Source organism: Polypterus senegalus, chromosome 10 (genome assembly GCF_016835505.1).
Source record: "Polypterus senegalus isolate Bchr_013 chromosome 10, ASM1683550v1, whole genome shotgun sequence".
In the NCBI taxonomy this organism is placed as follows: Eukaryota; Metazoa; Chordata; class Cladistia; order Polypteriformes; family Polypteridae; genus Polypterus; species Polypterus senegalus.
In genome coordinates this window covers 8,454,749-8,464,495 of record NC_053163.1, presented here as the reverse complement: position 1 = coordinate 8,464,495, position 9,747 = coordinate 8,454,749, and the positions used below count along the sequence as shown (strand labels likewise).

Sequence of the window (9,747 nt, the reverse complement as noted above, 5' to 3'; positions counted from 1 at the left end):
TTATCTAAAATTTCAATTCATAAAAACTTACATTTTCCAGAATAGCAAACAGTGTTTGAGATGCTGATATGATCAGAAATTTTAAAAAAATACAGCAAAGGCATAAAATATATACTGAGTGAATAGCTCTTATATCTACACTGCGATAATAATAAATATATTTACAAATGTTATCTGAGCAGATATTTAAGAGCTTTTGACTTTTGAGATAAGGAGACAGCAATATTTGAATTAAAACATAATATTTTCACGTTGAAGTCATTTCACAATCATGGTACGTATTAATTTGCCACATAAAATTGTGTTCTAAAGTGAAGTTTTTTTTTATGTTTTAAAAATACTTTTCCTGTTCTTGAAGCTTACAATACGGCTGGAGGGTAAACACAACAACAACATTTATTTCTATAGCACGTTTTCATACAAATAATGGAGCTCAAAGTGCTTTACATGATGAAGAAAAGAGAAAAAAGACAAAACAGATGAGATTTAAAATAAGGGAACACTAATTAACATAGAATAAAAGTAAAGTCCGATGGCCAGGGAGGACAGAAAAAACAAAAAAAACTCCAGACGGCTGGAGAAAATAAAATAAAATCTGCAGGGGGCCACAAGACCACCCAGCCAGCCCCCTCTAGGCATTCTACCTCACATCAATGACCTCCCAATCAGTCCTCGTGGTATTCAGGGTTCACATGGAAGAACTTGATGATGACGGTCATGTGGACTTCTGGCCTTTAATCCATCAATGTAGGATTCAAGTCCACAGATGAATGAAAAAACCTTAAAATGTACTAAATACGACTACTCTGAAGCAGCAAACGTATCAATCTAAGAAAATACGCCTTTGGTGTTTATGAGGCATTCTTGTGAAAACAAAAGCTAGAAATGATTATTTTATCACAGATTCTTGGTCCTATTTTTCTTGAGGTCAGAATACATTTCATTTTCGCTTGTCGCTCACAGCCGTCATCGTGGGTGGAGTTATGACAAGCCCCGCCCCAATTCACCAAGTTATATTCTCCTTATTAGTTTACTTTTTGCTTCTGAACATAACGTAGAAGACAATTTTATGTGGCATATTAATATATACAGTACCATGATTGTGAAGAAATAACTTGAAAAATACTGAACTTATCTGTTAAAGAGAATCTTTGTTCAGACAGTTTTGTTTTTTTTCAATCCCTAACATTAACAAATAGAAAACGAAACAAAATCAATTCTTTTAAAAACAGAGCAAGGAAATGTTGATATTATAATAAGAAATGGTTTTTTTTTTGTTATCAATGAAATTTTAAGTTGCCACGTAGTCATCATAGAACACTGAACATACAGTACATGATCCTTATTTCATTATTATGCACAACTTCTTATGATAATAGACTTAAAAAGACCTGGCAAGTGTGGCACATTCACAGACCGGTGAAGAATCAAACTGTCACTTAATTACGTCACAGGTCACACTAAGAGCTCTGCTGTGTATGGAGGTCCAGCGAGGTAGGAGTTTCCTTCAAGTAAAGTATCCAGGAGTAGAACATCAGGACTGCATCACGTTACATCAAACATCTACATGGAGGGGAAAAAAAGTCAAATAAAACACAGCAATAGGAAACCTAAGAAATGTAAAAAGGTAGAAAATGGAAAGTCTTGGCACAATGGAAGGTTTTTGAAGAAAAATGATATACAAAATGATAGTAATTAAAGATAATTAAATTATATAACATTATGGGATCACTCTGTTCTAATTTGAACATATAATAATAACCAAGCTAAGAATTCATTAGAAAAACTAATAGTGGAGACTAAAGAGTTACCCCAACTCACTACGGGTATTTTCAGAACTGACTGTGAATACGCGAGATCAACTAATCAGGTAGTTCATAGAGAAAGGTCGGCTCTACAATCAGAACTCAATCATTTGACAACAGCAGAAACTGAACAACTTATTTTCAAACTCATGTCATCATTATTATGAACATGGAGACAAGGCCAGTAAGGTTTTAGCCCAACAAACCCATAAAGAGGAAGTTCTCAATGCAGTAACAGAGATTAACAATGCAAATGGACAAAAAATAAGGGAGCAGAAAGCAATTACTAACATAAGGAAGTCCTTATAATTTCTCTCGGTGTAAAGAAATCAAGGCTCAAGCTACTTTTTTGATAAAATACAAATAGCACAGCTCAATCCTCTCAGTACAGAAGAGCTTGATAAACCTCAGAGTCTTTCAGAGCTTCAGAACTCCACAAACTCATAGTAGAGAGAAAAACTGATGTCTTTCAAGATGAATTTTACAAGACGTTTCTAACTGAGTTATCCCCTTTAATGTTAGCTATGTTTACAGAAGCTGAGAGAAAATAAAATTCAACCCAAGACACTGTGTTAAGCCTCAAGTACTTAAATAAGGACTTTATACAACGTGCATCATAAAGACTAATTGTATTGCTGAAGAGGACGTTAAGATTCTAGCAAACGTCTTAACTGTAAGAATTGAGAAAGTGCTTCTTTCAGCAATATCCCAATACCAAGCTGGATTTATTAAACATGGACACTCGAGTCTCCAACCTTCAAAGTTTTTTTTTTTTTGTCTAATGTACTCACTTTCAGGATCCAACTCTGCAGAATTCTTAATATTCTTGAATCCTGGAAAAAAAAAAACAAACAAACATTGGACTCTATCAGATGTTATTTATTAAACATACTGCACAAATCTGAGTTTGGCCCCAGTGTATCTGCATGGACTAAATTACTTTATGCTACTCCAGACGCCTCAGTGTGTATTAACAATATGAACTTGAATTATTTTGAGTTTGAATGCAAAACAACAGAATGGTTTCCTTCATCACCAATGATCTTCACATCTGTTATTGAACCATTAGCTATTCATCTGCAGAATAGAAGATAAAGACGTATTAGAGAAGGGCAAACCAGAAAACAACCCTTTATGCCTTTAAGTCTTGGTGGGACTTTGTGATTCTTTTCACATTCTCTAGTACTGCATTTCATTTTATATCTATACTTAAGTTACAGAGAGCATGCATTTTTAAATTTATATTGTTATGCTAAATATCCCACATGTGGATATCCATCCAGCCATCTTTTTTGTATATTATGATACCAGACTTACTCATTTTTAATGTAAAATTGCCAGTCCCCTACGGATGTCTGCTGCTGTATGTGACAACTATCACTGAAGTGTACCTTGTGTCACAATGTGTGGAAAGATCATTCTGTTAAAGCTATATAGAGGTGGTAGGTAAGACGGGCAGTTTGATGACGTATATGATAGCTGCTGTGTGTTAAACAAGATGTGGTATAGCGGGACCACAACTCAGATAGAAAAGACCAGTTTTTAATAGATAATTGCTGCACTTGTGTCTTAATGAGGGGGCATGGTAGTGTGGCTGGAGCAGTTCCTGGGCGCTTTGTGATGTGGATGGTCCTCGCTTATGTGCACAGGTGAGGAATCGTCTGCATCTGTAATTGATGCCAGGAGCTGCTAATCACCACACCTGAACCACATCCCCATTATATATAGTAGAAGTATGAGTGCAGAGAGGGGAAGAAAAGAAACGATAAAGGGAACAGAGATTAAGGGAAAAGAAGGCAGCTGGAAGCAAAGGAGCCCTGTGTGGGGGAGCGAGCGAGTGAGCAAGAGCGGGCTCGCTGTAAGAAAGAAGGCAGCTGGGCAGTGAGCCCTAGTGGGGTGTTTGGCTGGCAACCGGAGGCAGTCGATAGTGGTCACTCTCATTGAGCGTTAGTGAGGAGTGGGAGTGACTGGAAGGAGGATGAGTCACCGCATATGGCTGCGGGAGTCTGGGACTTGGGAAGTGAAAGTCCCAGTGTGAGTGCCCTGGTCGCTGGGGAGCCCAAGTCACGGTCTGGTGTAGCCCAAAGGAGCCAGGTATTGGAAAGGCAAACAGACCAGCAGATGGCAGAGAAGGTCAGCTGCAGGTAGGATGTGAGTCTGGATGGGAGAAGCAGAGGAGTCGCCAGTAGAAAGAACGCACCGGGCTTTGTTTTTAAAAGGACTGCTTCCAGCCATTGTTTTAGCCCCGTTTTTAACTGGATTTATTTATTGGATTTTAACCTCCACATTTTTCACTTGTTTTTAATAGATTATTTATTTTCTGAATTTTAAGCACAGCGCTATTTATTTGGACACTGTTTTTGTGTTTGTTTGATATAAAAGCACTTTGCACATTTTGCACCATCCCCTTGCTTCGTTGTTGATGTCTTAACTGTCTGGCTCATCCGGTTACATTAACAATGGTGTCGGGTTCAAGAGCTCCCAAACTGGAGATGAGAGACTGGACTAAAACCTGCATCTTCACACAAGACAGCTTCACTTCAGTACCACTTGGTCTTTTCTCCACCCAGCACCTGTCACCACCCGAGTGTTTGAGAAATGCAGTGCAACATGAATGGAACGTTGGTTAATGTACAGTAAATGAGCTCATCTTCACTGTTCAATGTTGTATAATGTAAGGTACTAACGCTATCCACAAAGTCGAACACCACTATGTGCTTTGTGTGCAGCTTAACAAATACAAATTAACATCTTTTAACTTCATTACTATGACTGTGATTGTAGAATATCCAAATTTATTATTCATCTTATTGAGTCAAGTCATAAAGAGCTCCACAATCTAATAATTTCAATATTTTTAAAAAGGTGAGTTGTTATGACCACTTAGGATGTTCATCCTAAAGTACTAAAAAAGAAGAGAAATTGGAGCAGGAGATAAATCTTTAGGAACAATGAAGAAGAAAAGTTGAGGAAAAACAATAAAGTCTGAGCTCTTAGCAGAAGGACAGAGAAACAATTATAAAAGTCAATAAGCAAAACAAAACACAAAGTGCAAAAAATTGGTTTTCTTAAAAATTTTCCCTCAGATAATTAAGCGAATTCACGTAATTTTAGTTTTTTTTTTAAACCAAAACGTACCACAACAATCCTTTAAATAGTTGCTCAAAATAACGTCTCATGGATCACCACTTAGGGGTTAGCATCTCTTGATTTACACAATTTGCCTATCCCGAGTGTGCGTAGCTATTCACCCTCCAAAATCAATACTTTGCAGAGCCCCCTTTTGCTGCAATTCCAACTCCAAGTCTCTCAGCGAATGTCTCTATTAGTTCAGCACATCATTCATTGGGATTTTTGGTCGTTTCTCAAGGCAAAGCTGCTTCAACTCCTTCAACTTATAAGGGTTATGTTGGTGTACAGCCATCTTCAAGTCACGCCAAAGACTCTCAACTGGACTGAGGTCTGCACTTTGACAAGGCCATTCCAAGACATTTCAATGTTTCCCTTTAAACCACTCCAGTGTAACTTTAGCAGTACGTTTAGGGTTATTATCCTGCTGGAAGGTGAACCTTTGTCCCAGTTTCAGATCTCTGGCAGACTGAAACTGATTTTCCTCAAGAATTACCCTGCATTTAGTGCCATCTATCTTTCCTTCAATCCTGACCTGTTTTCCTGTCCCTGCCGATATAACACATCCCCACAGCATGAGTCGGCCACCACCATGCTTCACTGTGAAAATGGTGTTCTCGGGGTGATGGGAAGTGTTGGGTTTTGGCATTACTCATAATAGTGACACAAATCAATTTTACTCTCCTCTGATAAGAGGACCTTCTTCCATGTGTTTGGGGACTCCACCACATGCTGTTGGGAAAACTTCAAATGTGTTTTCTTATTTTTTTTTTCTTCTTTAGGAAAACACTTTTCTCTTATTACTCTTCAATAAGGCCCGCTCTGTGGAGTGTATGGCTTAAAATGGTTCAAAGGACAGACTCTCCCATCTCTAGTGTGGATCTTTGTAGGAGTTATCCTTTGTTGCATCTCTGATTAATGTTCTCTTTGCCTGGTCTGAGATTTTGGTGGGCAGCCTTCTCTTGTTAGGTTTGTAGTGGTGCCATATTATTTCCATTTTCTTATAATGGATTTAATGGTGTTCCACTGGATATTCAAAGTTTGTGATTGTTTTTTTTTAACCCAACCCTGATCTATACTTCTCCATAACTTTGTCTCTGACCTGTCTGGAGGCTCCTTGGTCTTCAAGTTACTTGTTTAGTGGTGCTGCAGAGTCGTGAAACCTTTCAGAACAGGTCTATTGATACGGACATCATGTGACACTTTGATTGCACACAGGTGGATCCTAAACAACTTAACTATTTTGGAAGTTAATTGATGGGACCAGATCTTATTTAGAGGATTTACAGCAAAGGGGATGAATTCATATGCACTCAGAATTTTTCAGTTTTTACTACGCACACACACAGGGTATGTTATTTTCATTAAACTTCAACAATTTGGAGTATATTGTTAAGTACATCACATAAAATCCAAATGAAAATCCATTTTAATTCCAGATAGTAATGTAACAAAACAGGACGAATTCCGAGTTGGATGAAAACTTTTGCAAGGCACTTTAACTTTTATAATACCCTTTTTATGTTTAACAACCAAAAAAATGAAACATCCAGAACTATCCAATTCATTTAACAGCAGTAGGTTCTCATTACAAACCCAATAAACACTTCCTTACCATTCAGCGTCTGGGATACTCCACCTTCCTCAATCTGTTCACTTGTTAAATGATATTTAGCTGTGAAATAATAATAATAACTGAAGCTTTATTACTATTTACAAGGCATTTCTATCTTCTTCATTAAAGAAAAAATTACAAAGTATCTGCACAGATAGAGTGGAAAAAAACCAAACAAACAGCTGCATTGAGATTGCCAAGCAGTGGTAAGTGGGCCGAAGCACAGCTTCAAAAATGTGTAATGGCATGGCCAGTCAGTGCCCCGAATACAGGAACTCTGTGTGCCTTTTGTTTGTGGCTATCACAACAGCTCAGTTTGGATTTTTAACCACAATAACCAGTCCTGCATAGCTGAAAGATTCTTTCTTAGGCCTCAGGGACACTAAAGACCATTGTACCATTATACTCCTCACAAAACTAATTCAGTTGTTCTGTCCCCATGTTCAGGGGAGTTCTCACAAATTCACCAAACTCACTAAAAAAGCGAACTCTACAGGGTTCACTCATAACTACTTATAAATGCTAAACTAATAAAATAAACGTCATTATTACAATGAAATGCTAGAACTCAGTAGGTTTTGAACAAAACTTTAAGGGAATTTCAAGAAAATAATTTCCATTTTTTACATGAACTGATTCAATAAATTTCCCTCTAAAAAAATAAAAGTGCTACAAAATTAAAAGGTCTACTTTTTTTTCAGTTTATAATATGGTAAATACTTTTGATTTACAATCAATCATTATCCTCTGCCATGGACATAAGACATAACGCACAAAATTGCACTTTATAGATAGATAGATACTTTATTAATCCCAAAGGGAAATTCATATAATCCAGCAGCATCATACTGATAAAAAAAAAAATATATATAATTTATATATAATTTATATGTGGTGGGTTGGCGCCCTGCCCAGGATTGGTTCCTGCCTTGCGCCCTGTGTTGGCTGGGATTGGCTCCAGCAGACCCCCGTGACCCTGTGTTTGGATTCAATAGGTTGGAAAATGGATGGATATAATTTATATTCAGGGGGAGCAGCCGTGGACGGTGCAAGACCTCCCCCTGGACGTTAGATGGCCGTCCCCCTGGGTTGGAGCAGTGCCTCGGTTTCCTGCAGGGCTCCATGGCAACTGGAGTTGGGTACAGCCCTGTTGGGTCCCACAGGCACCTCCAGGGGGTGCTGCAGCTGGGACTCTTGAGCCCATATGGGCAGCGTATTCACCACAACCGGAAGTGCAGGCAGAACTTGGCGATCAACCACCTAGAGCACTTCTGGGTGGACTATAAAAAGGCCCAGCAAACACCACTCAAGGAGCCAGAATCGGGAGGAGGAGGACAAGGTTGCCTGGGAGGAGTGGTGGAGGAAGAAAAGAGTGCTTTATTTGTGTGTCTTATTTGGTGTTTGTGCTTGGGACTGTGTACTGCCTGTGGGACACGAGGAAGACGTGCGTCTACAGGTGAAGAAAAAATAAATCTTTTTGTTTATTTAACGTGTGCCTCTGTGTCCAGTCTGTGTCGGGCCGGGAACCTATATAGTGCCTTTTCACAATATATATATAATTTATAAGTATAAATATATAAAGTAAGTGGAATTTAATTGTTTGTTCTTAAAGTATATTGTTGATGTGTCTAAGTTCGTAATTTGGATATATGTCATATTTCAGTACAGTTTCTGAAATATAGAAACTAAAGCATAGTTGAACAGACGCTATTTGGAGTTTCACCCATATTGTTTGCATTGGAATTAGTTTTCTCATGCATAATATATATCTATATGTTAAAAATAATTTACTTATTTAAGTTAAGTAAGTACTTTAAATTATTAATGTTCTAGCAATTGGAGTTATCCTGAGTGTAGTACACCATCGAGTGGATAAATAAAGTACCTTGTTATTAACTATTGCTAAAAGTGACACATTTAAAAAAAAGAAACCATGATAGCTAATTTATGTTTATTATTATTAATTTTAGACCATAACTTCACATCTGTGTAACTTTGGAAGGAATTAATAAACAGATTTTGGACATCTTCATCTCTGACCTAATGTGCGTAGTGATTGTAATTTAATCCTGAACCATCTTAATTCTTCACTGCATATCTGTTTTGAAATGTATCTTTATTTTAAAGAATGATATTTTAAAATATATATTTTTTAAACATTATTACCATGTTATAAATATTATTTCTGAATGAAGCATGTCTTACATCCTCTGTTAATTTCTATGAACTATGGTGTGGCCCAGAGACCATTGAGCTGTTATCAGTGTCAGATAATAAACACAGAATGTCAGGTAATTCCAGTATTCCACTAGCAGCCTGTTTTGTTTGGTCTGACCACCACCAGCCCTGTATGTTCCTGGGACTAAACATAAAATTTCTAATATTTTTGTTTCCTGCTTTATATACTGCATGTAATCATGTTCATCAGCTTGTTACAGTCTGTATCATCATGCAGATTGGGGTCACTTATGCTCTTTCTTTAGTGGCTTTGTTTTGTGCAATAATCATGTTTTATGAAGAATGGGGCTACATCTGTATTACACTACAAGCTAAGCACAAGTATTTATGTACAGAATTTAAAACTCGTTTAAAGCAAAAAGAGTAATCAGTGTCACAGGAATTCGCTCCTTTGTCTTCTAGGGTTTAAGCATGCAAATAATTAGTTTTATATTTGATATACTGGTTAAGAGAGCAAATGGAAATGTGGCATAATGCAAATTGCTATTTTTTTTTAATTTTGAAGGGGGTGTCATTTAAAAAATAAGTACTCTGAAATAATGAACACTATTAGAATAAAGCCCACAGTTTTCCAAATTTGTTGCCCATACTGTAATAAAACCCCACCTTATTAATCCACTCCCCCTTCCTCATTTGCTATATATTGCCTTTGATTCCTGTGTGTCTAATCATTTCCTCTCATGATGACTCCTGGTTGGGGTTGAAAGGTTAAGAATAAAAAACTATTTTAAGATATGCGACTCATCTTCTCCCTTTGTGGATTTCTAGCTACAAATATGCAAACCGTATCATAGACTTTCACTTCTATACTGTATTTATAAATTTATTTTATACAGCACATTGTTTTTGTACACATATTTGTTGAGGGCATAGAACATTTCTTGAGTCCACTCTATGCACCGGCAAACTATTTTAGATCATTCAGATCAACTATTCTTTAAGAGAAATTGTTTAAGAAAA

At 37.1% G+C, this 9,747-nt stretch overlaps 1 long non-coding RNA gene across 1 annotated transcript in view; it reads right to left on the bottom strand.

The window, feature by feature from the left end:
* Positions 1 to 1,248: 1,248 nt before the first annotated feature.
* LOC120536668 overlaps positions 1,249 to 9,747 on the bottom strand; it is a 16,195-nt gene continuing 7,696 nt past the window's right edge. Inside the window, exons 2-4 of the long non-coding RNA XR_005635164.1 lie at positions 6,550 to 6,609; positions 2,597 to 2,638; positions 1,249 to 1,563 (exon numbers count right to left, since the gene is read on the bottom strand). This is a non-coding gene — a long non-coding RNA (uncharacterized LOC120536668). The remainder of the gene's footprint in view (positions 1,564 to 2,596; positions 2,639 to 6,549; positions 6,610 to 9,747) is intronic.